Source organism: Scyliorhinus torazame, chromosome 14, assembly GCF_047496885.1.
Source record: "Scyliorhinus torazame isolate Kashiwa2021f chromosome 14, sScyTor2.1, whole genome shotgun sequence".
Lineage (NCBI taxonomy): Eukaryota > Metazoa > Chordata > Chondrichthyes > Carcharhiniformes > Scyliorhinidae > Scyliorhinus > Scyliorhinus torazame.
The window spans coordinates 175,349,610-175,374,225 of NC_092720.1; the positions used below are offsets into that span (position 1 = coordinate 175,349,610).

Below are 24,616 nucleotides of genomic sequence, written 5' to 3' on the forward strand. Positions count from 1 at the left end.
TCTCCGTGGGTAGTCCATGTCCAGTAAAGTATTTAATTAATTCCTCCACAATCCTTTTAGCTGTAACATTACGTACTGGAATGGCCTCTGGAAACCTAGTGGACGCATCCATTGTAGTCAAAAGACATTGATTCCCACTTTTTGTTTTCGGAAGCGGTTCGATGCAATCAATTAGGACCTTGGTAAAAGGTTCCTCAAATGCTGGAATGGTATTAAGGGCGCTGGTTTTATCACCACTTGAGGTTTCCCTGTCACTTGACATGTGTGACATGATTGACAACATTTAACTACATCTTTATGTAGTCCAGGCAAATAAAAATGTTTTTGGATTTTAACTTGAGTTTTCCATTGCCCCAAAAGACCTCCCACTGGTACCTTATTTGCAACTCGCAACACATCCTTTCTACACCCTACCGGCAATACTACTTGATGAACTTCTGCACACTTTTCATCCGCCTGCATATGTAAAGGTCTCCATTTTCACATCAAGACATTACTTTTGCGGTAATAACGCTCTGGTATACATTCAGAATCCTCTTCCGTGTATGCTTTCTGATACATCCGTTTTATTTCCATATCTTTCTGTTGTATCTCCGCCAATATTCCTGAACTAAAAATATGCGCCTCATCCTCCACCTGGTCCTCTTCTGTTTTACCACATCAGCCTTCCAAGTTCAATCACCAACACTGTGACTTTACATGGCCTAGTTTATTACAGTGAAAACATTTAAACTTTTCATTTCTTTTCCATCCTCCTGAATTTCCTTGTTAATCTTTTAAAATCTTTTTAATTTTAACTCTCCTTATTACCTCCCATCAGATCACCTTTACCTTTACCACTTGAGCATTTCTCATGTCCCAATTTCTATCCCTCACAGGCTGAAACTGATGTCGGAAACCAAGCTTTGATTTATGACCTAATTCATAATCACCTGCCATTTCTGCTGCTAATCTCGCAGTTTTAACCCTCTGCTCTCCAACATGAGGCTAAGTGAATGAGGTAGGGTCTGGCAGATGGAATACAATGTTGACAAATGTGAGGTTATCCATTTTGGTAGGAATAACAGCAAAAGGGATTATTATTTAAATGATAAAATATTAAAACATGCTGCTGTGCAGAGTGACCTGGGTGTGCTAGTGCATGAGTCGCAAAATGTTGGTTTTCAGGTGCAACAGGTGATTAAGAAGGCAAATGGAATTTTGTCCTTCATTGCTAGAGGGATGGAGTTTAAGAATGGGGAGGCTCTGCTGCAATTGTATAAGGTGTTAGTGAGGCCACACCTGGAGTACTGTGTTCAGTTTTGGCCTCCTTACTTGAGAAAGGACGTACTGGCACTGGAGGGTGTGCAGAGGAGATTCACTAGGTTAATCCCAGACCTGAAGGGGTTGGATTACGAGGCGAGGTTGAGTAGACTGGGACTGTACTCGTTGGAATTTAGAAGGATGAGGGGGGGATCTTATAGAAACATATAAGATTATGAAGGGAATAGATAGGATAGATGCGGGCAGGTTGTTTCCACTGGCGGGTGAAAGCAGAACTAGGGGGCATAGCCTCAAAATAAGGGGAAGTAGATTTAGGACTGAGTTTCAGAGGAACGTCGTCACCCAAAGGGTTGTGAATCTATGGAATCCCTTGCCCAGTGAAGCAGTAGAGGCTCCTTCATTAAATGTTTTTAAGATAAAGATAGATAGTTTTTTGATGAATAGAGGGATTAAGGGTTATGGTGTTCGGGCAGGAAAGTGGAGCTCAGTCCACAAAAGATCAGCCATGATCTCATTGAATGGTGGAGCAGGCTCGAGGGGCCAGATGGCCTACTCCTGCTCCTAGTTCTTATGTTGTTATGAGTTCTCATAACATCAGGAATTGAATTTTTAAACTCCTCTAAAATTATAATTTCTCTGAGAGCTTCATACGTTTGGTCTATTTTCAAACCCCTCATCCACCTACCAAAATTACTCTGTTTGAGCCTTTCAAACTCCATGTATGTTTGCCCAAATGCTTTCCTTAAATTTCTAAACCTTTGTCTGTAGACTTCTGGCATTAGTTCAGATGCACCCAAGATAGATGTTTTCACCTCCTCATACGTCCCAGATAACTCCACCGGTAATGATGCGAAGACTTCACTAACTCTACCTCCCAGCTTTGTTTGAATCATCAATACCCACATGTCCTGTGGCCATTTCATTTGTTTAGCTACCTTGTCAAATGAAATGAAAAAAGCTTGCACTTCCTTCTCGTCAAACCTTGGAAAAGCTTGGACATATTTAATCGATCCACGCCAAGCCTTCGACTTTGACGGTTTTTCTCAATATCCTCATCAATATGATCCAACTGTACGTTTCCCTTTCCATCTGCAAATTTTAACTGACTGTCATGTTTAGTGGCCATTGAGACTTCCGGGTGCGGCTATGCAGAGCTAGGTCGCATATTCGGTAGCTCCTGCTTGGAACGGACTTTTGGGCTCTTTTGCAGGTCCCCCACGGCATTTGTTTGACATTTCCCGGTGTGGGAAGAAGGCTGCAATATTCCCCCGACAGTGTCCCCCAGGAACGGTATGTCTCTTGGGTGCCAGACACAGCAGAAACAGTAAAGGATTTGGCTGCAACTGCAGGATAAACAGTGCCTCTTCCAGCATCCAGGCGGGGGAAGGGCAAGCTTAAAGCTGCAAGCTGACCTGAGGGCCTGTATCAAAGGTGAATTCTAGCAGCAGAGGGAACAACTGTGAAAAGATCTCATCAAGGCCACTGAAGGGACTTCCGGTTGCGGTGATGCCTAGCTAGCCGCACGTTTCGGCAGCTCCAGCTCCGACGGACCTTCTGGCTCTTTTAAGAGCCCCAACGGGGAATTTTTTGACGACGCAACCCGGTGTGGGGTGTGTGGGAAGAGAGTCTCCACCCCCCACCCCCCCACCCCCAAACGAAGGAAGAAAAAACCGGCGGCGGCGGCTGCAGCGCGAGGAATCGTCGACCAAAGGGTCAGAAAGAGAGAAGTACAAGATGGCGGGGGAGAAAGCGCAGGCGACATGGGGGCCTGAGCAGGATGAAATTGTGAGACGGTGCGCGGAGCTGCTGAAGAGGGAGGTGCTGACCCCGTTGCTACAGGCAATTGAGGGGCTCAAGGAGACACTAAAGACCCAGGAGACAGAGCTCCGCGTGGTGGAGCAGAAGGTGACAGATATTGAGGACGAGATCCTGGGCCTGGCGGTTAAGACACAGACGCACGAGGCACTTCATAAAAATTGTACTGAAAGGATCGAGGCCCTAGAAAATGGAGCGCGAAGGAAGAACCTTCGGATACAGGGTCTCCCTGAGGGTGTGGAAGGAGTGCTCTGTGGAGCGTACGCAAGTACGATGCTGAGCTCACTGATGGGTGCTGAGGCCCCTACGGGCCCCTTGGAGGTGGAGTGGGCAAATCGGATTCCGGCGAGAAGACCAAAAGCGGGAGAACCACCCAGGGCGGTAATCGCGCGATTTTACTGCCTTAAGGATAGAGAAGAGGTCCTGAGATGGGCTAAAAAGGTGCAGAGTAGCAGATAACAAAGAACAAAGAACAAAGAACAAAGAAATGTACAGCACAGGAACAGGCCCTTCGGCCCTCCAAGCCCGTGCCGACCATGCTGCCCGACTAAACTACAATCTTCTACACTTCCTGGGTCCGTATCCTTCTATTCCCATCCTATTCATATATTTGTCAAGATGCCCCTTAAATGTCCCTATCGTCCCTGCTTCCACTACCTCCTCCGGTAGCGAGTTCCAGGCACCCACTACCCTCTGCGTAAAAAACTTGCATCGTACATCTACTCTAAACCTTGCCCCTCTCACCTTAACCCTGTGCCCCCTAGTAATTGACCCCTCTACCCTGGGGAAAAGCCTCTGACTATCCACTCTGTCTATGCCCCTCATACTTTTGTATACCTCTATCAGGTCTCCCCTCAACCTCCTTTGTTCCAGTGAGAACAAACCGAGTTTATTCAACCGCTCCTCATAGCTAATGCCCTCCATACCAGGCAACATTCTGGTAATACACAATACATAACAATTTCGATATTTATCCCAAACATATGGTATCTGGACGTTCTCCCGGTGTCTGTATCGAGTTTCTCCGCCTGTTCCTGGTCCCTACCACATCCAAAGATGTGAAGGTTCGGTGATTAGCCATGCTAAAGTGTGCCAGATTGTCCATACATCAGCAGTTTCGCTGGATTGGTCCAGATCAACATGCCGGGTTACGGCATTCTACGGAGGAACTTCGTCACGTCGTTCCCTGCTGATTTTTTTGAAACCGTTTCACCCTCTGTCCTTTTCCTTTCATTCCTGAATATTGCCAGTGCGAATAAACTCTCTCTCTATTTCCACGATTGAACTATTTCGCCTAGATACCAGTTACACTATGGAACGCCTCACAATCGCCGTCTCACCCTCTTTGAACCAAAGAGAAAAATCGAGGCCCCTATCGTTTCACTGTTGCTATTGGGATAAATGTCTCCCTCTGGTAGTTCAAAGTAATATTGATTAGCTCTTTGGATGTGAAATGACTGTTTAAAATCATAATGTCAGCATTTGGCCTGTTTAATATTGGAACCGGAGGAAAGAAATCAAATCAATGTGGCATGAAATATAAATAGCACCAAGGCGGTGATTCGATCCCACAGAGGGACGAAGTATACAAAAAATTTCATCCTCGGGAGGAATATCATTTCATCTCCAGGTGGGATTGAACCACCAACCTTTCGGTTAACAGCCGAACGCGATAACCGATTGCGCCACAGAGACGACAATAGCTCACATCGCTAGAATAAACATGCCAAATTATGATGGAAACAATCTCATCCTGGCCACGTCATAAGAGCAAATTATTGTCCATGCACAAATCTGGAACAAAAACACAAAAGGTTGGGCAATCTCGGCAGGTCTTACAGCATCTGAGAAGTCAGAACGGAGTCTGTGGTTCAAGACAGGGTGACTTTTTGTTACAGAACAATGACTACACCATTATCCGTAGCCCTGCCAATAACGCGCCTCCAAACTTTTACATTCGAGCCATTTTTGTATTTCTGCTTCCAGATATTCGCAGTGAAACTATAATAAAACTGTATTTTCTGATGTGCAGTTAGGACAGTTTTCTTAGTTTCTAAATATCAGTTGATTTCTCATTCTAACCAAAGGAAATGTGTCTTGACTGTCGACGATCAGTCGGGCAGCGCACTTCGTTCTCCTCGAAGTCTCTTTCTCGAAGTGTTTCCCAATATTCACAAAACTAGTGCTTGATTTTCGTGTGTTGCTTCGTTTCATTTTCTCCACTGCCAAGTGGCTCTATTTCTCAAAATTCTGCCCACTCCTCCACACTGCTTCATGACCAGATGTCAGGAAATTCATTTCCATGGAGGGACTATCGAGACCAAGATCATTCTCCGCGTATATAGAAGGTTCAGTGGGTATTTGGTTGAGACACTTGAAAGTTTTGGGTGAATAGCCGAAGAAGCTGATGTAACAAATTGAGAGAGACTGTTTTCACTTGCAAAAATAAAAGACCCGGAGGAGTAGGATAGATGATAATAGTTAAAATATAAAACCGTGATCTGAGGAGATTCTCGTATTCACAACAGTTTGAATTCAGGAGCCTCTAACAGGAGCAGAAACATGCACTCAGTTGTGACCCGCTTTAAAGAGGCCTTACACAGAGAATTCCGCACCCGTTCATTTCCGAGATACACATTAACTTACCGCTGTCGTGACTCGGAGTCGAAGAAGGTTGATGCAGCCACAGCGCAAAGTACAAACCACTACACGATCACGACGCCACACGTTGCCGCCGAGGTGCACAGTGACTGCCGATGTACTTGATCATCAGCTGTTTGGAATCTATCGTGGCCAACACTTTATGACTCTCTCATTACAAGTTTCGTAGATACACAGTTTGGATACCTCAACATTGGTTCCAGAGTAATGTTCCTGCAACAAGGGTATATACATTTTAACCGACGCTGAAAAAAAGAACCGCTATAATAGATAATACATAACAATTTCGACATTCATCCCAAATATATGGCATTTGGACGTTCTCCCGTCTCTGCATCGGTTTTCTCCGCCTGCTCGAGGTCCCTCCCATAGTCCAAAGATGTGAAGGTTCGGTGGATTGGCCATGCTAAAGTGTGCCAGATTGTCCATAGAATAGCAGTTTCGCTGGATTGGCCAAGGTCAACGTGCCAGGTGACTGGCATTTTACAGAGGAGCTTGATCACGAAGACCCCTGCTGATTTTTTAAAAACCATTTCATCCTGTATCCCTTTCCTCTCATTCCTGAATATTGTCAGTGCAAACCAACTTTCTCTCTATTTCTACGACTCAACATCTCCGCCCGCATACCAGTTGAACTTTGGAGCGTCTCTCATTCGCCGTCTCGCCCTCTTTGATCCAAAGAGAAAAATCTAAGATCCTTTCATCCCACAGTTGCTATTGGGTGAATGTCTCTCTATGGTAATTCAAATTCATATTCATTAACCCTTTGGATGCGAACTGACTGTTTAAAATCAGAAAGACAGCATTTGGCGTGTTTAATATTGGAACCAGAGAAAATAAATCAAATCAACGTGGCATGAAATATAAAAAGCACCAAGGCGGTGATTCGATCCCACAGAGGGACAAAGTAAAATACGCTTCACCCGGGGTGGGATAACACTTCGTCTCTGGATGGGATCGAACCACAAAACTTTCGGTTAATGGCCGAACGCGCTATAGAGACAACAAATGCTCTTTTAGCTCCAATAAACAAGCCAGTTTAAGATGGACACAGTCTCATCTTGTCCACATCGTAACAGCTCATTCTTGTTGATGCACCAATCTGGAACAAAAACACAAAATGCTGGGCAATCTCAGCAGGTCTGACAGCATCTCTGGAGAGAGTCTGTGTTTCAATCCAGGGTGATTATGTCTCACAGAACAAAGACTACGCCATTATCCGTAGCCCTGTCAATAACGCCCTCCAGCCTTCTACATTCGAGCCATTGTTGTATTTTCTGCTTCCAGATATTCGCAATGAAACTAAAATTAAACTGTATTTTCTGATGTGCAGTAAGGACAGTTTTCTTAGCTTCTAAATATCAGTTGATTTCTCGAAACATTCAATCCAAAGGAAATGTGACGTCGCTGTCGATGAGCAGTCGGGCAGCGCCCTTAGTTCTCCCCGGTGTCTCTTTCTCGAAGTGTTTCCCAACATTCACAAAACTAGTGCTTGATTTTCGTGTGTCGGTTCTTTTCCATTTTCTCCATTGCCAACTGGCATTATCTCCCAAAATCCTGCCCGCTCCTCCTCATTGCATCATGACAGGTGTCAGGAAATTCATGGAGATGGAGGGACCATCCAGACCAAGAATATTCTCCGCGGAGACAGAAGATTCCGTGGGTCTTTACTTCAGACACTTGAACATTTTGGGTGAATGGCCAAAGAAGCTGATACAGCAAATTGAGAGAGACTGTTTTCACTTCCAACCAGACAAGAACCTGAGGAGTATGCTTGCTGATAATAGTTAAAATAAAAAACTGGGAGCTGAAGAGATTCTCGTATTCACAAGCGTTTGAATTCTGGAGCATCAAACAGGAGCAGAAGCATGCACTCAGATGTGAGCCCGTTTTAAAGAGTCCTTTCCTCAGAGAATTCCTCATCAGTTCATTTGCGAAAAACTCATCAAATTATCGCTGCCGTGACTCTGAATCGAAATTGCTGCGGCCACAACGCAGAGCACTAACCACGAGACGATCACAGCGCCACACGTCACCAGTGAAGCATGTCTGTAACTGTCGATGTACTTGGTCATCAACTGTTTGGAATCTATCATGACGCACAGTTTATGACTCCCTAAAAACAACTTTAGTAGATACACAAGTTTGGATGCCTTAACTTTGGTACCATAATAATGTTCCTGCAACAAAGATAATTAACCGGGCTCATAAAAATAACAATGCAATGGCTATAATATATAATACATAACAATTCCGATATTCATCCCAAACTTATGGTATATGGACGTTCTCCCGGTGTCTGCATCGGTTTTCTCTACCTGCTCGAGGTCCCTCCCGCAGTGCAAAGATGTGAACGTTCGGTGTATTGGCCATGCTAAAATGAGCCAGATTGTCCATGGATTAACAGTTTCGCTGGATTGGCCGTGATCAACTTGCGGGATTACGGGTATTCTACGGAGGAACTTGGTCTCTTTGTCTCTTGCTGATTTTTAAAAACCATTTCTCCCAGCATTCCTTTCCTCCCATTCTTGAATATTGCAAGTGCAAACAAACTCTCTCTCTATTTCCACGATTGACTTTCTCCGCCCAAATACCAGTTGCGCGTTGGAGCGCCTCTCATTCGCAGTCTCACACTCTTTGATCGAAAGAGAAAAATCTAGGCCCCTTTCGTTCCACTGTTGCTGTTAGTTGAATGTCTCTCCATGGTGGTTCAAATTCATATTGGTTCAACCTTTGGATGCGAACTGACTGTTTAAAATCATAAAGGCAGCATTTGGCGTGTTTAATATTGGAACCAGAGAAAAGAAATCAAATCAACGTGGCATGAAATATAAAAAGCACCAAGGCGGTGATTCGATCCCACAGAGGGACGAAGTATACAAAATATTTCATCCTTGGGAGGGATATCATTCCGTCTCCGGGTGGGATTGAATCACCAACCTTTTGGTTAACAGCCGAAGGCGCAAACCGATTGCGCCACAGAGACGACAACTGCTCACCTCGCTCGAATAAACATTCCAAATTATGATGGAAACAATCTCATCCTGGCCACGTCATAAGAGCAAATTATTGTCCATGCACAAATCTGGAACAAAAACACAAAAGGTTGGGCATTCTCGGCAGGTTTTACAGCATCTGAGAAGTCAGAACGGAGTCTAAGGTTCAAGACAGGGTGACATTGTGTTACAGAACAAAGACTACACCATTATCCGTAGCCCTGTCAATAACGCTCCTCCAGCCTTTGACATTCGAGCCATTTTTGTATTTTCTGCTTCCAGATATTCGCAGTGAAACTATAATAAAACTGTATTTTCTGATGTGCAGTTAGGACAGTTTTCTTAGTTTCTAAATATCAGTTGATTTCTCATTCTAACCAAAGGAAATGTGTCTTGACTGTCGACGATCAGTCGGGCAGCGCCCTTCGTTCCTCGGAGTCTCTTTCTCGAAGTGTTTCCCAACATTCACAAAACTAGTGCTTGATTTTCATGTGTTGCTTCGTTTCCTTTTCTCCACTGCCAAGTGGCTCTATTTCTCAGAATTCTGCCCTCTCCTCCTCACTGCTTCATGACCAGATGTCAGGAAATTCATTTCCATGGAGGGACTATCGAGACCAAGATTAATCTCCGCGTATAAAGAAGGTTCAGTGGGTATTTGGTTGAGACACTTGAAAGTTTTGGGTGAATAGCCGAAGAGGCTGATGGAACAAATTGAGAGAGACTGTTTCACTTGCAGAAATAAAAGACACGGCGGAGTATGATAGATGATACTAGTTAAAATATAAAACCGTGATCTGAGGAGATTCTCGTATTCACAACAGTTTGAATTCAGGAGCCTCTAACAGGAGCAGAAACATGCACTCAGTTGTGACCCGCTTTAAAGAGGCCTTATACAGAGAATTCCGCACTCGTTCATTTCCGAGATGCGCATTAACTTACCGCTGTCGTGACTCGGAGTCGAAGCGAGGTTGATGCAGCCACAGCGCAAAGTACTAACCACTTTCCGATCACGACGCCACACGTTACCGCCTCGGTGCACTGTGACTGCCGATGTACTTGGTCATCAACTGTTTGGAATCTATCATGGCTAACACATTATGACTCTCTCATTACAAGTTTCGTAGATACACAGTTTGGATACCTCAACATTGGTTCCAGAGTAATATTCCTGCAACAAGGATATATACATTTTAACCCACGCTGATAAAAAGAACCGCCATAATTGATAACACATAACAATTTCGACATTCAGCCCAAATATATGGCATTTGGACTTCCTCCCGTCTCTGCACCGGTTTTCTCCGCCTGCTCGAGGTCCCTCCCATAGTCCAAAGATGTGAAGGTTCGGTGGATTGGCCATGCTAAAGTGTGCCAGATTGTCCATAGACTAGCACTTTCGCTGGGTTGGCCAAGATCAACGTGCCAGGTGACTGGCATTCGACGGAGGAGCTTGATCACGAAGACCCCTGCTGATATTTTAAAAACCATTTCATCCTGTGTCCTTTTCCTCTCAATCCTGAATATTGTCAGTGCAATCCATCTTTCTCTCTATTTCTACGACTCAACATCTCCGCCCGCATTCCAGTTAAACTTTGGAGCGTCTCTCATTCGCCGTCTCGCCCTCTTTGATCCAAAGAGAAAAATGTAAGATCCTTTCATCACACTGTTGCTATTGGGTGAATGTCTCTCTATGGTAATTCAAATTGATATTCATTAACTCTTTGGATGCGAACTGAATTTTTAAAATCAGAAAGTCAGCATTTGGCGTGTTTAATATTGGAACCGGAGAAAAGAAATCAAATCAACGTGGCATGAAATATAAAAAGCACCAAGGCGTTGATTCGATCCCACAGAGGGACAAAGTAAAATACGCTTCACTCGGGGTGGGATAACCCTACGTCGCTGGGTGGGATCGAACCACCAACCTTTCCGTTAACAGCCGAACGCGCTGACCGATTGCGCCACAGAGACGATAAACGCTCGTTTAGCACCAATAAACAAGCCAATTTAAGATGGACACAGTCTCATCTTGTCCACATCGTAACAGCTCATTCTTGTTGACGCACCAATCTGGAACAAAAACACAAAATGCTGGGCAATCTCAGCAGGTCTGACAGCATCTGTGGAGAGAGAACGGCGTCTGTGTTTCAAGCCACGTTGATTATGTGTTACACAACAAAGACTACACCATTATCCGTAGCCCTGTCAATAACGCGCCTCCAGCCTTTTACATTCGAGCCATTTTTGTATTTTCTGCTTCCAGATATTCGCAGTGAAACTATAATAAAACTGTATTTTCTGATGTGCAGTTAGGACAGTTTTCTTAGTTTCTAAATATCAGTTGATTTCTCATTCTAACCAAAGGAAATGTGTCTTGACTGTCGACGATCAGTCGGGCAGCGCCCTTCCTTCTCCCCGGAGTCTCTTTCTCGAAGTGTTTCCCAACATTCACAAACCTAGTGCTTGATTTTCGTGTGTTGCTTCGTATCCTTTTCTCCACTGCCAAGTGGCTCTATTATTCAAAATTCTGCCCACTCCTCACTGCTTCATGACCAGATGTCAGGAAATTCATTTCCATGGAGGGACTATCGAGACCAAGATTATTCTCCGCGTATAAAGAAGGTTCAGTGGGTATTTGGTTGAGACACTTGAAAGTTTTGGGTGAATAGCCGAAGAAGCTGATGTAACAAATTGAGAGAGACTGTTATCACTTGCAAAAATAAAAGACCGGGAGGAGTATGATGGATGAAAATAGTTAAAATATAAAACAGTGATCTGAGGAGATTCTCGTATTCACAACAGTTTGAATTCAGGTGCCTCTCACAGGAGCAGAAACATGCTCTCAGTTGTGACCCGTTTTAAAGAGGCCTGACACAGAGAATTCCGCACCCGTTAATTTTCGAGATACACATTAACTTACCGCTGTCGTGACACGGAGTCGAAGCGAGGTTGATGCAGCCACAGCTCAAAGTACTAACCACTATACGATCACGACGCCACACGTTCCCGCCCAGGTGCACAGTGACTGCTGATGTACTTGATCATCAACTGTTTGGAATCTATCATGGCCAACACTTGATGACTCTCTCATTACAAGATTCGGAGCTCCACAGTTTGGATACCTCAACATTGGTTCCAGAGTAATGTTCCTGCAACAAGGGTATATACATTTTAACCCACGCTGATAAAAAGAACCGCTATAATAGATAACACATAACAATTTCGACATTCAGCCCAAATGTATGGCATTTGGACTTTCTCCCGTCTCTGCATCGATTTTCTCCGCCTGCTCGAGGTCCCTCCCATAGTCCAAAGATGTGATGGTTCGGTGGATTGGCCATGCTAAAGTGTGCCAGATTGTCCTTAGACTAGCAGTTTCGCTGGATTGGCCAAGATCAACGTGCCAGGTGACTGGCATTCTACGGAGGCGCTTGATCACGAAGACCCCTGCTGATTTTAAAAAAACCATTTCATTCTGTATCCCTTTCCTCTCATTCCTGAATATTGTCAGTGCAAACCAACTTTCTCTCTATTTCTACGACTCAACATCTCCGCCCGCATATCAGTTGAACTTTGGAGCGTCTCTCATTCGCCGTCTCGCCCTCTTTGATCCAAAGAGAAAAATCTAAGATCCTTTCATCCCACTGTTGCTATTGGGTGAATGTCTCTCTGTGGTAATTCAAATTCATATTCATTAACCCTTTGGATGCGAACTGAATGTTTAAAATCAGAAAGACAGAATTTGGCGTGTTTAATATTGGAACCGGAGAAAAGAAATCAAATCAACCTGGCATGAAATATTAAAAGCATCAAAGCGGGGATTCGATCGCACAGAGGGACAAAGTAAAATGCGGTTCACGCGGGGCGGGTTAACACGTCGTCTCTGGGTGGGATCGAACCACCAACCTTTCAGTTAACAGCCGAACGCGCTGACCGATTGCGCCACAGAGACGACAAATGCTCTTTCAGCTCCAATAAACAAGCCATTTTAAGATGGACACAGTCTCATCTTGTCCACATCGTAACAGTTCCTTCTTGTTGATGCACCAATCTGGAACAAAAACACAAAATGCTGGGCAATCTCAGCCGGTCTGACAGCATCTGTGGAGAGAGAACGGAGTCTGTGTTTCAAGCCACGTTGATTATGTGTCACAGAACAAAGACTACGCCATTATCCGTAGCCCTGTCAATAACGCCTTCCAGCCTTCTACATTCGAGCCATTGTTGTATTTTCTGCTTCCAGATATTCGCAATGAAACTATAATTAAACTGTATATTCTGATGTGCAGTAAGGACAGTTTTCTTAGATTCTAAATATCAGTTGATTTCTCGAATCATTCTAACCAATGGAAATGTGACGTCACTGTCGATGAGCAGTCGGGCAGCGCCCTACGTTCTCCCCGGTGTCTCTTTCTCGAAGTGTTTCCCAACATTCACAAAACTAGTGCTTGATTTCCGTGTGTCGCTTCTTTTCCATTTTCTCCATTGCCAACTGGCATTATCTCCCAAAATCCTGCCCGCTCCTCTTCATTGCATCATGTCAGATGTCAGGAAATTCATGGAGATGGAGGGACCATCCAGACCAAGAATATTCTCCGCGTACACAGAAGGTTCCTGTGTCTTTACTTGAGACACTTGAACATTTTGGGTGAATGGCCAAAGAAGCTGATGCAGCAAATTGAGAGAGACTGTTTTCACTTCCAACCAAACAAGAACCTGAGGAGTATGCTTGCTGATAATAGTTAAAATAAAAAACTGGGAGCTGAAGAGATTCTCGTATTCACAAGCGTTTGAATTCTGGAGCATCAAACAGGAGCAGAAGCATGCACTCAGATGTGAGCCCGTTTTAAAGAGTCCTTTCCTCAGAGAATTCCTCATCAGTTCATTTGTGAAAAACTCATCAAATTATCGCTGCCGTGACTCTGAATCGAAATTGCTGCGGCCACAACGCAGAGCACTAACCACGAGACGATCACGGCGCCACACGTCACCGGCGAAGCATATCTGTAACTGTCGATGTACTTGGTCATCAACTGTTTGGAATCTATCATGACGCACAGTTTATGACTCCCTAAAAACAACTTTAGTAGATACACAAGTTTGGATGCCTTAACTTTGGTTCCATAATAATGTTCCTGCAACAAGGATAATTAACCGGGCTCATAAAAATAACAATGCAATGGCTGTAATATATAATACATAACAATTCCGATATTCATCCCAAACTTATGGTATTTGGACGTTCTCCCGGTGTCTGCATCGGTTTTCTCTACCTGCTCGAGATCCCTCCCGCAGTGCAAAGATGTGAACGTTCGGTGTATTGGCCATGCTAAAATGAGCCAGATTGTCCATGGATTAACAGTTTCGCTGGGTTGGCCGTGATCAATTTGCCGGATTACGGGTATTCTACGGAGGAACTTGGTCTCTTTGTCTCTTGCTGATTTTTTGAAACCATTTCTCCCAGCATTCCTTTCCTCGCATTCTTGAATATTGCAAGTTCAAACAAACTCTCTCTCTATTTCCACGATTGTCTTTCTCCGCCCAAATACCAGTTGCGCGTTGCAGTGCCTCTCATTCGCCGTCTCACACTCTTTGATCTGAAGAGAAAAATCTAGGCCCCTTTCGTTCCACTGTTGCTGTCAGGTGAATGTCTCTCCATGGTGGTTCAAATTCATATTGATTAAACCTTTGGATGCGAACTGACTGTTTGAAATCATAAAGACAGCATTTGGCTGTGTTTAAAATTGGAACCGGAGAAAATAAATCAAATCAACGGGGCATGAAATATAAAAAGCACCAAGGTGGTGATTCGATCCCACAGAGGGACGAAGTATACAAAACATTTCACCCTCGGGAGGAATATCATTTCGTCTTCGGGTGGGATTGAACCACCAACCTTTCGGTTAACAGCCGAACGCGCTAACCGATTGCGCCACAGAGACGACAACTGCTCTCGTTACTCGAATAAACATGCCAAATAATGATGGAAACAATCTCATCCTGGCCACGACATAAGAGCAAATTATTGTCCATGCACAAATCTGGAACAAAAACACAAAAGGTTGGGCAATCTCCGCAGGTCTTACAGCATCTGAGAAGTCAGAACGGAGTCTGTGGTTCAAGACAGGGTGACTTTGTGTTACAGAACAAAGACTACACCATTATCCGTAGCCCTGTCAATAACGCGCCTCCAGCCTTTTACATTCGAGCCATTTTTGTATTTTCTGCTTCCAGATATTCGCAGTGAAACTATAATAAAACTGTATTTTCTGATGTGCATTTAGGACAGTTTTCTTAGTTTCTAAATATCAGTTGATTTCTCATTCTAACCAAAGGAAATGTGTCTTGACTGTCGACGATCAGTCGGGCAGCGCCCTTCGTTCTCCCCGGAGTCTCTTTCTCGAAGTGTTTCCCAACATTCACAAACCTAGTGCTTGATTTTCGTGTGTTGCTTCGTATCCTTTTCTCCACTGCCAAGTGGCTCTATTTCTCAAAATTCTGCCCACTCCTCACTGCTTCATGACCAGATGTCAGGAAATTCATTTCCATGGAGTGACTATCGAGACCAAGATTATTCTCCGCGTATAAAGAAGGTTCAGTGGGTATTTGGTTGAGACACTTGAAAGTTTTGGGTGAATAGCCGAAGAAGCTGATGTAACAAATTGAGAGAGACTGTTTTCACTTGCAAAAATAAAAGACCCGGAGGAGTATGATGGATGAAAATAGATAAAATATAAAACAGTGATCTGAGGAGATTCTCGTATTGCCAACAGTTTGAATTCAGGTGCCTCTCACAGGAGCAGAAACATGCACTCAGTTGTGACCCGCTTTAAAGAGGCCTTGCACAGAGAATTCCGCACCCGTTAATTTTCGAGATACACATTAACTTACCGCTGTCGTGACTCGGAGTCGAAGCGAGGTTGATGCAGCCACAGCGCAAAGTACTAACCACTATACGATCACGGCGCCACACGTTCCCGCCCAGGTGCACAGTGACTGCTGATGTACTTGATCATCAACTGTTTGGAATCTATCATGGCCAAAACTTGATGACTCTCTCATTACAAGTTTCGTAGATACACAGTTTGGATACCTCAACATTGGTTCCAGAGTAATGTTCCTGCAACAAGGGTATATACATTTTAACCCACGCTGATAAAAAGAACCGCTATAATAGATAACACATAACAATTTCGACATTCAGCCCAAATATATGGCATTTGGACTTTCTCCCGTCTCTGCATCGATTTTCTCCGCCTGCTCGAGGTCCCTCCCATAGTCCAAAGATGTGAAGGTTCGGTGGATTGGCCATGCTAAAGTGTGCCAGATTGTCCATAGACTAGCAGTTTCGCTGGATTGGCCAAGATCAACGTGCCAGGTGACTGGCATTCTCCGGAGGAGCTTGATCAAGAAGACCCCGGCTGATTTTTTAAAAACCATTTCATTCTGTATCCCTTTCCTCTCATTCCTGAATATTGTCAGTGCAAACCAACTTTCTCTCTATTTCTACGACTCAACATCTCCGCCCGCATACCAGTTGAACTTTGGAGTGTCTCTCATTCGCCGTCTCGCCCTCTTGATCCAAAGAGAAAAATCTAAGATCCTTTCATCCCACCGTTGCTATTGGATGAATGTCTCTCTATGGTAATTCAAATTCATATTCATTAACCCTTTGGATGCGAACTGAATGTTTAAAATCAGAAAGACAGAATTTGGCGTGTTTAATATTGGAACCGGATAAAAGAAATCAAATCAACGTGGCATGAAATATTAAAAGCACCAAGGCGGTGATTCGATCGCACAGAGGGACAAAGTAAAATGCGGTTCACGCGGGGTGGGATAACACTTCGTCTCTGGGTGGGATCGAACCACCAACCTTTCAGTTAACAGCCGAACGCGCTGACCGATTGCGCCACAGAGACGACAAATGCTCTTTTAGCTCCAATAAACAAGCCAATTTAAGATGGACACAGTCTCATCTTGTCCACATCGTAACAGTTCCTTCTTGTTGATGCACCAATCTGGAACAAAAACACAAAATGCTGGGCAATCTCAGCAGGTCTGACAGCATCTCTGGAGAGAGTCTGTGTTTCAATCCAGGGTGATTATGTGTCACAGAACAAAGACTAAGCCATTATCCGTAGCCCTGTCAATAACGCCCTCCAGCCTTCTACATTCGAGCCATTGTTGTATTTTCTGCTTCCAGATATTCGCAATGAAACTATAATTAAACTGTATATTCTGATGTGCAGTAAGGACAGTTTTCTTAGATTCTAAATATCAGTTGATTTCTCGAATCATTCTAACCAAAGGAAATGTGACGTCACTGTCGATGAGCAGTCGGGCAGCGCCCTTCGTTCTCCCCGGTGTCTCTTTCTCGAAGTGTTTCCCAACATTCACAAAACTAGTGCTTGATTTTCGTGTGTCGCTTCTTTTCCATTTTCTCCATTGCCAACTGGCATTATCTCCCAAAATCCTGCCCGCTCCTCTTCATTGCATCATGACAGATGTCAGGAAATTCATGGAGATGGAGGGACCATCCAGACCAAGAATATTCTCCGCGTATACAGAAGGTTCCGTGGGTCTTTAATTGAGACACTTGAACATTTTGGGTGAATGGCCAAAGAAGCTGATGCAGCAAATTGAGAGAGACTGTTTTCACTTCCAACCAGACAAGAACCTGAGGAGTATGCTTGATGATAATAGGTAAAATAAAAAAGTGGGAGCCAAAGAGATTCTCGTATTCACAAGCGTTTGAATTCTGGAGCATCAAACAGGAGCAGAAGCATGCACTCTGATGTGAGCCCGTTTTAAAGAGTCCTTTCCTCAGAGAATTCCTCATCAGTTCATTTGCGAAAAATTCATCAAATTATCGCTGCCGTGACTCTGATTCGAAATTGCTGCGGCCACAACGGATAGCACTAACCACGAGACGATCACGGCGCCACACGTCACCGGCGAAGCATGTCTGTAACTGTCGATGTACTTGGTCATCAACTGTTTTGAATCTATCATGACGCACAGTTTATGACTCCCTAAAAACAACTTTAGTAGATACACAAGTTTGAATGCCTTAACTTTGGTTCCATCATAATGTTCCTGCAACAAGGATAATTAACCGGGCTCATAAAAATAACAATGCAATGGCTATAATATATAATACATAACAAATCCGATACTCATCCCAAACCTATGGTATTTGGACGTTCTGCCAGTGTCTGCATCGGTTTTCTTTACCTGCTCGAGGTCCCTCCTGCAGTGCAAAGATGTGAACGTTCGGTGTATTGGCCATGGTAAAATGAGCCAGATTGTCCATGGATTAACAGTTTCGCTGGATTGGCCGTGATCAATTTGCGTGATTACGGGTATTCTACGGAGGAACTTGCTCTCTTTGTCTCTTGCTGATTTTTTGAATCGATATCTCCCAGCATTCCTTTCCTCTCATTCTTGAACATTGCAAGTGCAAACAAACTCTCTCTCTATTTCCACGATTGACTTTCTCCGCCCAAATACCAGTTGCGCGTTGGAGCGCCTCTCATTCGCCGTCTCACACTCTTTGATCTAAAGAGAAAAATCTAGGCCCCTTTGGTTCCACTGTTGCTGTTAGGTGAATGTCTCTCCATGGTGGTTCAAATTCATATTGGTTCAACCTTTGGATGCGAACTGACTGTTTGAAATCATAAAGACAGCATTTGGCGTGATTAATATTGGAACCGGAGAAAATAAATCAAATCAACGTGGCATGAAATATAAAAAGCACCAAGGCGGTGATTCGATCCCACAGAGGGAAGAAGTATACAAAATATTTCATCTTTGGGTGGGATATCATTTCGTCTCTGGGTGGGATCGAACCACCAACCTTTCAGTTAACAGCCGAACGCGCTGACCGATTGCGCCACAGAGCCGACAAATGCTCTTTCAGCTCCAATAAACAAGCCAATTTAAGATGCACACATGTCGCATCTTGTCCTCATCGTAACAGCTCATTCTTGTTGATGCACCAATCTGCAACAAAAACACAAAATGCTGGGCAATCTCAGCAGGTCTGACAGCATCTGTGGAGAGAGAACGGAGTCTGTGCTTCAAGCCAGGTTGATTATGTGTCACAGAACAAAGACTACGCCATTATCCGTAGCCCTGTCAATAACACCCTCCAGCCTTCTACATTCGAGCCATTGTTGTATTTTCTGCTTCCAGATATTCGCAATGAAACTATAATTAAACTGTATATTCTGATGTGCAGTAAGGACAGTTTTCTTAGATTCTAAATATCAGTTGATTTCTCGAATAATTCTAACCAATGGAAATGTGACGTCACTGTCGATGAGCAGTCGGGCAGCGCCCTTCGTTCTCCCCGGTGTCTCTTTCTCGAAGTGTTTCCCAACATTCACAAAACTAGTGCTTGATTTTCGTGTGTCGCTTCTTTTCCATTTTCTCCATTGCCAACTGGCATTATCTCCCAAAATCCTGCCCGCTCCTCTTCATTGCATCATGACAGATGTCAGGAAATTCATGGAGATGGAGGGACCATCCAGACCAAGAATATTCTCCGCGTATACAGAAGGTTCCGTGTGTCTTTACTTGAGACACTTGAACATGTTGGGTGAATGGCCAAAGAAGATGATGCAGCAAATTGAGAGAGACTGTTTTCACTTCCAACCAGACAAGAACCTGAGGAGTATGCTTGCTGATAATAGTTAAAATAAAAAACTGGGAGCTGAAGAGATTCTCGTATTCACAAGCGTTTGAATTCTGGAGCATCAAACAGGAGCAGAAGCACGCACTCAGGTGTGAGCCCGTTTTAAAGAGTCCTTTCCTCAGAGAATTCCTCATCAGTTAATTTGCGAAAAACTCATCAAATTATCGCTGCCGTGACTCTGAATCGAAATTGCTGCGGCCACAACGCGGAGCACTAACCACGAGACGATCACGGCGCCATACGTCACCGGCGAAGCATGTCTGAAACTGTCGATGTACTTGGTCATCAACTGTTTGGAATCTATCATGACGCACAGTTTATGACTCCCTAAAAACAACTTTAGTAGATACACAAGTTTGGATGCCTTAACTTTGGTTCCATAATAATGTTCCTGCAACAATGATAATTAACCGGGCTCATAAAAATAACAATGCAATGGCTATAATATATAATACATACCAATTCCGATATTCATCCCAAACTTATGGTATTTGGACGTTCTCCCGGTGTCTGCATCGTTTTTCTCTACCTGCTCGAGGTCCCTCCCGCAGTGCAAAGATGTGAACGTTCGGTGTATTGGCCATGCTAAAATGAGCCAGATTGTCCATGGGTTAACAGTTTCGCTGGATTGGCCGTGATCAATTTGCGGGATTACGGGTATTCTACGGAGGAACTTGGTCTCTTTGTCTCTTGCTGATTTTTTGAAACCATTTCTCCCAGCATTCCTTTGCTCTCATTCTTGAATATTGCAAGTGCAAACAACCTCTCTCTCTATTTCCACGATTAACTTTCTCCGCCCAAATACCAGTTGCGCGTTGGAGCGCCTCTCATTCGCCGTCTCACACTCTTTGATCGAAAGAGAAAGATCTAAGCCCCTTTCGTTCCACTGTTGCTGTTAGGTGAATGTCTCTCCATGGTGGTTCAAATACATATTGATTAAACCTTTGGATACGAACTGACTGTTGAAAATCAGAAACACAGCATTTGTCGTGTTTAATATTGGAACTCAGAAAGGAAATAAAATCAACCTGGCATGAAATATAAAAAGCACCAAGGCGGTGATTCGATCCCACAGAGCGACAAAGTAAAATACGCTTCAACCGGGGGTGGGATAACACTTCGTTTCTGGGTGGGATCGAACCACCAACGTTGCATTTAACAGCCGAACGCGCTCATCGATTGCGCCACAGAGACGACAAACGCCACTTTTGCTCGAATAAGCAAGCCAATGTATGATGGACACAGTCTCATCTTGTCCACATCGTAACAGCTCATTCTTGCTGATGCACCAATCTGGAACAAAAACACAAAATGCTGGGCAATCTCAGCAGGTCTGACAGCATCTGTGGCGAGAGAACAGAGTCTGTGTTTCAAGCCAGGGTGATTATGTGTCACAGAACATAGACTACACCATTATCCGTAGCCCTGTCAATAACGCGCCTCCGGCCTTCTACATTCGAGCCATTGTTGTACTTTCTGCTTCCAGATATTCGCAATGAAACTATAATTAAACTGTATTTTCTGATGTACAGTAAGGAGAGTTTTCTTAGTTTCTTAATATCAGTTGATTTCTCGAATCATTCTAACCAAAGGAAATGTGAAGTGCCTGTCGATGATCAGTCGCGCAGCGCCCTTCGTTCTCCCCGGTGTCTCTTCTCGAAGTTTTTCCCAACATTCTCAAAACTAGTGCTTGATTTTCGTGTGTCGCTTCTTTTCCGTTTTCTCCATTGCGAACTGGCATTATCTCCCAACATTCTGCCCGCTCCTCCTCATTGCAATCATGACCAGATGTCAGGAAATTAATTTATATTGAGGGACTATCCAGACCAAGAATATTCTCCGCGTATACAGAAGGTTCCGTGGGTCTTTACTTGAGACACTTGAACATTTTGGGTGAATGGCCTCGAGCGGCGGAGAAAACCGATGCAGACACCGGGAGAACGTCCAAATACTATATGTTTGGGATGAATATCGAAATTGTTATGTATTGTATATTATAGCATTTGCATTATTATTTTTATGAGCCTGGGTTAAAGTGTATATTTATCTTGTTGCAGGGACATTATTATGGAACTAAGGTTAAGGCGTCCAAACCGTGTATGTACTAAAGTTGTAATTGGAGAGTCATAAGTGTGGGCCATAATAGATTCCAAACAGTTGATGACGAAGTACATCGACAGTTACACGTTGCTTCGGCGGTAACGTGCTGCGCGGTCGTCGTATAGTCGTTAGTACTCTGCGTTGTGGCCGCAGCAACCTCGGTTCCAATCCGAATATCGGCAGCGATACGTTGATGTGTTTTCCCAAATGAACGGATGAGGAATTCTCTGTGAAAGGCCTCTTTAAAGCGGGTTCACAACTGAGTGCATCTTTCTGCTCCTGTTTGATGCTCTCGAATTCAAACTGTTTTAAATACGAGAATCTCCTCAGCTCCAGTTTTACATTTTGACTAGTCTCATCAATCATAATCCTCTGGTTCTTTTCTTTTTGGATGTGCAACACTCTCTCTCAATTTGCTGCATCATCTTCGGCCATTCACCCAAAATGTTCAAGTGCCTCCAGCAATACCCTCTGAACCTTCTGTATACGCGGAGAATAATCCGGATCTTGATAGTCCCTCCCTATAAATGAATTTCCTGACACCTGGTCATGATGCAATGAGGAGGAGCGGGCAGAATCTTGGGAAATAATGACAGTTGGCAATGGAGAAAACGGAAACGAAGCGACACACGAATATCAAGCACCAGTTTTGTGAATGTTGGGAAACACTTCGAGAAACAGATTCCGTGGAGAACGAAGGGCCCTGCCCGACTGATCAGCGACAGTCAAGACACATTTCCTTTGATTAGAATGACTCGAGAAATTAACTGATATTTAGAAACTATGAAAACTGTCCTTACTGCACATCAGAAAATACAGTTTAATTATAGTTTCATTGCGAAGATCGGGATGCGGAATATACAACAATGGCTCGAATGTAAAAAGGCTGGAGGCGCGTTATTGACAGGGCTACGGATAATGGTGTACTCTTCGTTCTGTGACACAGTCACCCTTATTTGAAACACAGACTCCCCGGGCAACATCCTGATGAAGCTCCTCTGCACCCTCGCCAAAGCATCCACATCCTTTTGGTAATGTGGCGACCAGAACTGTATGCAGTATTCCAAATGTGGCCGAACCAAAGTCTTATACAACTGTAACATGACCTGCCAACTCTTGTACTCATTTCCCCTTCCGATGAAGGACAGCATGCCGTATGCCTTCTGAACCACTCTATCGACCTGTGCAGCCACCTTCAGGGTACAATGGACCTGAACACCCAGATCTCTCTGTACGTCAATTTTCCCGGGGCTTTTTCATTTACGCTCTTGAATGACAGGGAGGAGGATAGCTTGATCTTGGTTTCGGACAAACCTCGGCACAACATCGAGGGCCGAAGGGCCTGTTCTGTGCTGTACTGTTCTATGTTCTATGTTCTCTCACAACAGATGCTGTCGGACCTGCTGAGATTGTCCAGCCTTTTTTGTTTTTGTTCCAGATTGGTGCATCAGCAAGAATTTTTTATTTCAATGTGGACAAGATGAGACTGTTTCCATCATAATTTAGCTTTTTTATTCGAGCAAAGCAAGCATTTGTGGTCTCTATGGCGCAATCGGTTCGCGCGTTCGGCTGTTAACCGAAAAGTTGGTGGTTTGATCCCACCCAGAAGCGGTTATCCCACCAAGAGACGGTTATCCCACACCTGGATAAAGTGTTTCTTATACTTTGTCCCTCTGTGGCATCGAATTATCCAACTTGGTGCTTTTTATATTTCATGCCACATTGATTTGATTTCTTTCCTCCAGTTCCAATATTAAACTCACCAAATGCTGTCTTTCTGGTTTTAAACAGTCAGTTCATATACAAAGAGTAAATCAATATTAATTTGAATACCACAGAGAGACATTCACACAAGAGCAACAGTGGGATGAAAGGACCTTAGATTTTTCTCTTTGGGTTATAGAGTGTGAGACAGCGAATGAGAGACGCTGCAAAGTGCAACTGGTATGCGGACGGAGAAGTTCAATCGTAGAAATTGAGAGAGAGTTTGTTTGCACTGAAAATGTTCAGGAATGAGAGGAAAGGGATGCAGGATGAAATGTTTTTTTTTTAAATCAGCCTGGGTCGACGTGACCAAGCTCCTCCGTAGAATATCCGTCACTTGCACTTCCATCATGGCCAATCCAGCGAAACTGCTACTCTATGGACAATCTGGCACACTTTAGCATCGTCAAGCCAGCGAACCCTCATATTTTTGGACGGTGGGAGGGACTTGGAGCATGCGGAGAATACCGATGCAGACACCGGGAGAACCTCCAAATACCATCTGTTGGGATGAATATCGAAATTGTTATTTATTATATATTATAGGTGCTGCATTGTTATTTTTATGATCCTGGGTTAAAGTGTATATATCCTTGTTGCAGGAACATTATTATGGAACCAAGGTTAAGGGATCCAAACTATGTATCTACTAAAGTTGTAATTAGAGAGTCATAAAGTGTGGGACATGATAGATTCCAAACAATTGATGACCAAGTACGTCGACAGTTGCAGGTTGCCTTCGACGGTAACTTGCGGCGCCGTGATCATATAGTGGTTCGTACTCTGCGTTGCGGCCCCAGCAGCCTCGGTTCAAATCCGAGTAACGGCAGCGATAAGTTGGTGTGTTTTTCCCAAATGAACGGATGAGGAACTCTCTGTGTCAGGGACTCTTTAAAACGGGTTCACAGCTGAGTGCATGCTTCTGCTCCTGTTTGATGCTCCAGAATTCAAACGGTTGTGAAGAGAAGAATCTCTTCAGCTCCCGGTTTTATATTTTATCTATTATCACCAAGCATACTACTCCGGTTCTTGTCTTTTTGAAAGTGAAAACAGTGTCACTCAATGTGCTACATCAGCTTCTTCGGCCAAATACCCACTGAGCCTTCTGTATACGCGGAGAGTAACCTTGGTCTCGATAGTCTCTCCATATGAATGAATTTCCTGACATCTTGTCATGATGCCATGAGGAGGAGTGGGCAGAACGTTGGGAAATAGAGCCACTGGCAGTGGCGAAAACGGTAAAGAAGCGACACACGAAAATCAAGCACCAGCTTTGTGAATGGTGGGAAACACATCGAGAAACAGACTCCGGGGAGAA

The 24,616-nt window shown here is 44.0% G+C and overlaps 6 non-coding genes across 6 annotated transcripts; all 6 read right to left on the minus strand.

Annotated features, from left to right (window-relative positions):
* Positions 1-4,699: 4,699 nt before the first annotated feature.
* On the minus strand, positions 4,700-4,773 carry trnan-guu (transfer RNA asparagine (anticodon GUU)). The gene has a single exon. It is a non-coding gene; the product is annotated as a tRNA-Asn (tRNA).
* A 5,859-nt stretch (positions 4,774-10,632) lies between these two features.
* On the minus strand, positions 10,633-10,706 carry trnan-guu (transfer RNA asparagine (anticodon GUU)). Its single transcript has one exon. It is a non-coding gene; the product is annotated as a tRNA-Asn (tRNA).
* Positions 10,707-12,613: 1,907 nt separating this feature from the next.
* Positions 12,614-12,687, minus strand: trnan-guu (transfer RNA asparagine (anticodon GUU)). The gene has a single exon. It is a non-coding gene; the product is annotated as a tRNA-Asn (tRNA).
* A 1,916-nt stretch (positions 12,688-14,603) lies between these two features.
* On the minus strand, positions 14,604-14,677 carry trnan-guu (transfer RNA asparagine (anticodon GUU)). The gene has a single exon. It is a non-coding gene; the product is annotated as a tRNA-Asn (tRNA).
* Positions 14,678-16,583: 1,906 nt separating this feature from the next.
* trnan-guu (transfer RNA asparagine (anticodon GUU)) lies at positions 16,584-16,657 on the minus strand. Its single transcript has one exon. It is a non-coding gene; the product is annotated as a tRNA-Asn (tRNA).
* A 1,909-nt stretch (positions 16,658-18,566) lies between these two features.
* Positions 18,567-18,640, minus strand: trnan-guu (transfer RNA asparagine (anticodon GUU)). Its single transcript has one exon. It is a non-coding gene; the product is annotated as a tRNA-Asn (tRNA).
* Positions 18,641-24,616: the final 5,976 nt, after the last annotated feature.